The sequence below is a fragment of the Ailuropoda melanoleuca genome, chromosome 6 (assembly GCF_002007445.2).
Source record: "Ailuropoda melanoleuca isolate Jingjing chromosome 6, ASM200744v2, whole genome shotgun sequence".
Taxonomy (NCBI): domain Eukaryota; kingdom Metazoa; phylum Chordata; class Mammalia; order Carnivora; family Ursidae; genus Ailuropoda; species Ailuropoda melanoleuca.
The window spans coordinates 78539710-78546037 of NC_048223.1; the positions used below are offsets into that span (position 1 = coordinate 78539710).

At 45.8% G+C, this 6328-nt stretch overlaps 1 pseudogene; it reads right to left on the reverse strand.

Annotated features, from left to right (window-relative positions):
* Window positions 1-3351: 3351 nt before the first annotated feature.
* Window positions 3352-3918, reverse strand: LOC109490061 (annotated as a pseudogene).
* Window positions 3919-6328: the final 2410 nt, after the last annotated feature.

Consider the following 6328-nt stretch of genomic DNA (forward strand, 5'->3'; position numbering starts at 1 on the left):
CTGTTTTCAACAGTGACCCCTGGTGGCAGCAGACTGCTATGACTGTTCGGTTCTGTCTGCCGGCTTTTAGAGACAGGTGCAGCTGTACTGAGTAAGCATCTCCAGTTCTTTTTTTTTTTTAATATTTTTATTGTTATGTTAGTCACCATACAGTACATCCCTGGTTTTTGATGTAAAGTTCGATGATTCATTAGTTGCGTATAACACCCAGTGCACCATGCAATATGTGCCCTCCTTACTACCCATCACCGGTCTATCCCATTCCCCTACCCCCCTCCCCTCTGAAGCCCTCAGAAGCATCTCCAGTTCTTAACAGTTCTGAGAAGGTGAGAGGAGGAAGACCTGAGAGCTAGAGAGGTAGGATACTCTAGCTGTTAGGAGGATGGACTCTGGTATCAGACTGCTGGGGGTCAAGTTTCTGCTCTGCTTCTTGCAGGTTTCCCTTGGGTACAAGTGTGGTTTCAAGTAGTGCAGACCTGTGCAGTCTCACAGGAGCCTGCCTCAAACTAGCCCCACCTGTGACTTCATGCTTGGTGCCTTGAAAGTATTTTTTTTTTTTTTAAAGATTTTATTTATTTATTTGACAGAGATAGAGACAGCTAGTGAGAGAGGGAACACAAGCAGGGGGAGTGGGAGAGGAAGAAGCAGGCTCATAGCAGAGGAGCCTAATGTGGGGCTCGAACCCGTAACGCCGGGATCACGCCCTGAGCCGAAGGCAGACGCTTAACTGCTGTGCCACCCAGGCGCCCTGGTGCCTTGAAAGTCTTAATAATTTTCAATAAGCCTCCTCCCTCCCCGCCCCACCCCCCAGCCACCCCATTTTCATTTTGCACTGGGTCCTGCAAATATGTAGCCAGACCTGCTTGGGCAAATTATTTTACTTCCCTATGCCTCAGTTCCCCCATCCATAAAATGGGTAAAAAAACCCAACAACAACCCCATCTGCCTCAGTGAGCTATTGTGAGCATTAAGTGAGGTTTTTTTTTTTTAAGATTTTATTTATTTGTTCGACAGAGATAGAGACAGCCAGCAAGAGAGGGAACACAAGCAGGGGGAGTGGGAGAGGAAGAAGCAGGCTCATAGCGGAGGAGCCCTGATGTGGGGCTCGATCCCATAACGCCGGGATCACGCCCTGAGCCAAAGGCAGATGCTTAACCGCTGTGCCACCCAGGTGCCCCTAAGTGAGGTTTTTTTAAACCACAATCAGTTACCACTTCACATCTTTATTTTTTTTAAGAATTTATTTGACAGAGAGAGAACACAAGCCGGGGGTGGGGCAGCAGACAGAAGGAGCAGCAGGCAGAGGGAGAAGCGGGCTCCCCACAGAGCAAGGAGCCCGATGCAGGACTCCATCCCAGGACCCTGGGATCATGACTTGAGCCAAAAGCAGATGCTTAACTGACTGAAGCACCCAGGCGTCCCTTAAGTGAGTTATATACATAAAGTACTTAGAACAGAATCTGGCTTTGTAGTAAGCTCTCTGTGTTAGCCATTGTTTTTATTCCTATTAATTTAGGTGGATGCAGACTCTAGCAATTAATCTCCAAAATGCAGAGATGTGAGCACCGAGGGGGCTGGCAGCAGAGCTTGGGCACGGCTTGGAGGGGCAGGCTGGGAAGCCTTCTGGGAGGAGCCTGCCATCACCTCGCGGGATCAGGCTTCAGGGCAGGCTCTTGTCAACTCAGGCCCCATTTCCGGTCCTCTCAGATGTGACACACTGTCAGGGGAGGGTGGCCCGGCTCCAGCCTTCCCTCCAGCCTGGGATCCATCCTTGCATTTACAGAACCAGCTCAGAGGATACGAGGTTGGGGGGGGTGCTTTATTAGGGTGGTTATTCTAAATACACTTATCTATTGACATGTAACATATACACACACAAAAGGATAAATCCTAAGTGCCCAGCTCAGTGGATCCTCTCAAAGTGAACATACCCAATTCAAGAAACAGGACATCCCTGGAAGTCCAGAAACCCCTTCCTAGTCCCTCCCTCCTTCCGCAGTCAACTAGGCAGCTACCCTGCATAGCAGTTTCTAAAACCATTACATTTCACTTTTGCGAATTTTTTTATTTTGGGTAATTCCTAATCTATAAAATAAACTGGGAAAATAGAACAGGAACATGCATATACTTACCTAGATATACCAACTGTTAACATTTTGCCTCATCTGTCTTCCTGTCTCTCTCCTTTTCTGTCTTTTGTCCCCAAAGTCTACACATGCAATTTTCGGAAACATTTGAGAGTTATTTGCAGACATCTTGACACTTTATCCCTAAATATTTCAGCACATATCTCCTAGGAACTAGGACATTCCTACAGTGTAATTATCACACGGAAGAAACTTAAATTGCTGCATGACTATTATATAATATATAGTTGATGTCCATATCTCCCCAATTATCCCGATAATGTTTTTTATAGATATATATTTTCAAATCTGTAACCTAAACCTGGAACACATTTTGCATTTAGCTGTATGTCTCTTTAGTTTTCTTTAATCCAGAACAGTTCCTTCCTTCCTTATCTATCTATCTATCTATCTATCTATCTATCTATCTATCTATCATCTATCTATCTATCTTTTGGTCTTTCATGACATTGACATTTTTTTTTTGACGTAGTGTTCCATGATTCATTGTTTGCGTATAACACCCAGTGCTCCATGCAATACATGCTCTCCTTAATACCCATCACCAGGCTAGTCCCTCCCCCCTGCCCTTCCCCCTAAAACCCTCAGATTGTTTCTCTGAGTGACAATGACATTTTTGAAGAGTACAGGCAAGTTTTCTAGAATGTCTCTGAATTTGGATTTGTCTGATTTTTTTTCCTCATGACAATGTAGTTTAAACACTCTTGGCAAGAATGCTACATGAGGGGCGCCTGGGTGGCACAGCGGTTAAGCGTCTGCCTTCAGCTCAGGGCGTGATCCCGGCGTTATGGGATCGAGTCCCACGTCGGGCTCCTCTGCTGGGAGCCTGCTTCTTCCTCTCCCACTCCCCCTGCTTGTGTTCCCTCTCTCGCTGGCTGTCTCTATCTCTGTCAAATAAATAAATAAAATCTTTAAAAAAAAAAAAAAAAAAAGAATGCTACATGAGTTTTCTTATTAATTATGTATTTTTTATAATTTATTAATAACAGTGGCTGCAACTTATTGAGTGCGCATCATGTGATGTGGGAATTACTGTGTCCATTTTACAGACCAGTTGACTGAGGCACAGAGTGACCAAGTGCTTTTCTCAAGGTCACATAGTCAGGAAGTGCCAGGATTTGGTCTGTCTCCAAGGCCCATGCTCAGAATCAGTTCTTTTTTTTTTTTTTTAATAACTGATAATCAATTTATTTAAAAGGTTGATTCAAGCATCAGCACTGGTGACTTCAGCCTTGACTCCTGGCTCAATACCAATGGAAGTAATCTGCTTAAGAATCTCAGAAGGACTGTGTAAATCAACGAGTCGCTTGTGGATCCTCATCTGAAAACGATCCTAGGTCTTAGGAGTTTTTCTTATAGTGATTCTGAGAGTCTTGGTGGGCATCAGAGCTGATCCTTTCACTCTGAGATTCTTTCCCTTAGCGCCTCTGATCAAGTCAGCAGGTACCTTCTCCAAAGATTTTACATTGCAACTGGTTAGAGTAATTTGGTGAATCACCACCTCTGGTTCCATGGATGTCTTCCAGGTGTCATTAAAGCCACTGCTGTGGCGTGGCCCCCTGACCGACTTGTCCCTCTGTGAGCACGCGCAATGGAGAGGCAGGAGCAGGGTGCCCAGAACTCTGCTGTCGCTGCACCCACATCTCCCTCAAGAAGAATGCTCGGGATCAACTGTACCCACTGTCAGTAATGACAGGTCCCCTTGGATGGAGCCCTGAAGCTGTGTCCTGGAGGGCAAGGGCTGCGTGGTGTTCTCTGCTGAATTCCACATGTACCCAAGACCAAACCCAGGGCAAGAGTCCATAACTGTTTGTTGAATAAATGCATAGATATATGAATGACCTTTGTTCTACTGACAAAAGTTAGCATGGAGTCCATGGACCAGTGGCTCAGAATCACCCAGAAAGCTTGTCAGAAATACACGTCTGTGCACCCCAGTGCCAAGTCACAGAAGCCACATCTCTGTTGGTGAGACCTGAGGATCTCTTTGTTAGTTTTTCCTGATGATACCGATATAGATAAAATTAAATGAAAAAAGCAGTTTTCAGAACAGTGTGTACTGCATAATTCCATATGTCTCTTTCTCCGTGTTTTGAGGTTATGTGGGTATATGTGGATTTGGGGTTTCAGGGAGGATGCTGGAACTGTTAGCAATAGTTGCCCCTGAGGAGCGGGGCTGGGGGCCTGGAGGAGGGGAGGGGGACTTTACCTTAAACTTGATGCACTGTTAGAGATGAGTCGACACAGATGATCAATTAATACATTCTGCAAAAAGTTAAATACTACGGATAAGTGAGGTAATTAGATACTTTTTCACCCAATCTGAACACTTATGAGAGTGAAAGTCAGTGCTGTTATTATTAGTCATACTAGCAACAGAGAAAGCAGGTGGTCACCCTACCAAGGCCAAAATCCCCTTTGATCATCCCCCCCCTCCTGGATATGGCCACGCCCAGTCAGTGGTGTAACCACTGTTCTCAGTTTGACGGGTGTCCTACGGACTCTACAAGGACAATGCGTAGCTATTGACAGCACTTTGTTTGGGAGCCTCTCTTTTTACAGGAATGCTATCACACATAAATGTTACATTTATGTAACAACGTACCAGCTGCTTTTCTTTCACTCAACACTCTGTCTTGGAGGCTTAGCCGCGTCAAGCCCACATGGGTCTTCTTTGTTCCTTTTAACTGCTGTAGAGCATTCCACATACAGCCATATCTTATTTTTCTGTTCTCTTGTGAGTGGATATCCAGGTTGTTTCCAGTTCTTTGAAATTACTAGCAGTGCTAATGATCATGGTGATGGTGATAATGTCTCAATGGTGAAACAACCTAACATCCATCAGAAGTCAGTCAAAAGTTGAAATATTTTCAGGAGATGAGATTTTTGAGGAATAACTGAACTTACAAGCTCAGTCCCACTCCAGGCCTGAGGATTCCCCAATTTCCCTAACCAGGGAAGGTACAGGTGAGGTCCAGAAGTGGGGCTCTCCCCAGTTTTGCCATCAGAAGACTTGAATGCCCTTAACCTCCCCAGATCTTAACAGCGTAAGCTCCTCTCCCCAGGTCTGACTCCTCCAGCTTGCTGTTCTCTTCCTTCCACTGTTCATGAGGCTCTGGATGCCATGGAAATAGCATGTTCTCCACAGCTGGACAGACTGTTCAATTCCAAGTTCCATCACTGACTGTCTGACTGACTGTGTGCTCTTAAGTGAATTGCTTTACTTCTCTGAGTCTCCAGCTTTTCATTGGTAGAATGGGGAAAATATTATCTACTTCCTGGGATTGCGGGCTCTCATGTGGGAAAACAGAATGGGTAATACGCACACCCTTTGTTGCCAGCAAGTGGGTGCTCAGTAAGTGTTCATTTCAGTCCCCTTTTTCTTGTCTCCCCTTTGCTTTGTATGGCTTAGTGTCACAGCAAAGTAAAAAAGCCTATGGGTTCTCCCGAGGACAGGGATTGTGTTGTCTTCTCTTTTAGTACAATCCCTGCCCCCCTCAAGTCCAGCACAAGTTTGGGACACACTTAGGGTTCCAGGAGGGTGGTAGGAAGGAGTGTAAGGAGGTTGTCTTTGTCTAGAGTCCTGGGAGACTACCCAGAGAAAGACCGGGAGATAAGGGCCTGCCTGCCCTGGGGCAGATACCTCACTCATGGGATTTTTTAATCTGATAAAAGTAATAGTTTCTAGTTCTGGAGGTGTCTAGTCTGATGGGAGAGACCTGGTCTTTGCCTCCAAGGGATCTCCCGATTTGTTGGGAGGGACATGGTCAGTATCTCCTGACGTGCCTAGCCTAATGAGGGAGACATGATATCAATTCCCAGGGAATGTTCCAGACTGATGGAGGAGACATACTCTCTGAACGCCTTGCTAACTTTCATCGAAGACTTCCATTTTGCATGAACCTCTTGTAGCTTCTCTTCCTTCCATGTATATGTGTGCTGCTCTCGCTACTGAACTGAGTTTCATGAGGGCAGAATTGATACCTCACCTTTGGGATTTCTATTCTTAGCTGTTTCTCAGGAGGCTTGCCGACTGGCCACGTTTTCAGGGGCTCCCAACAGTCAGGCTCCTTAAGCCACTCAAGGGCAGAGGCAAAGCAGTTTAGAGAATGGGAGTGAGTCATCCAAGACAGTTGAGAAGAGGGGATGGTGAGAGGTTGCCTGGGCCTGGGCGATGCCCT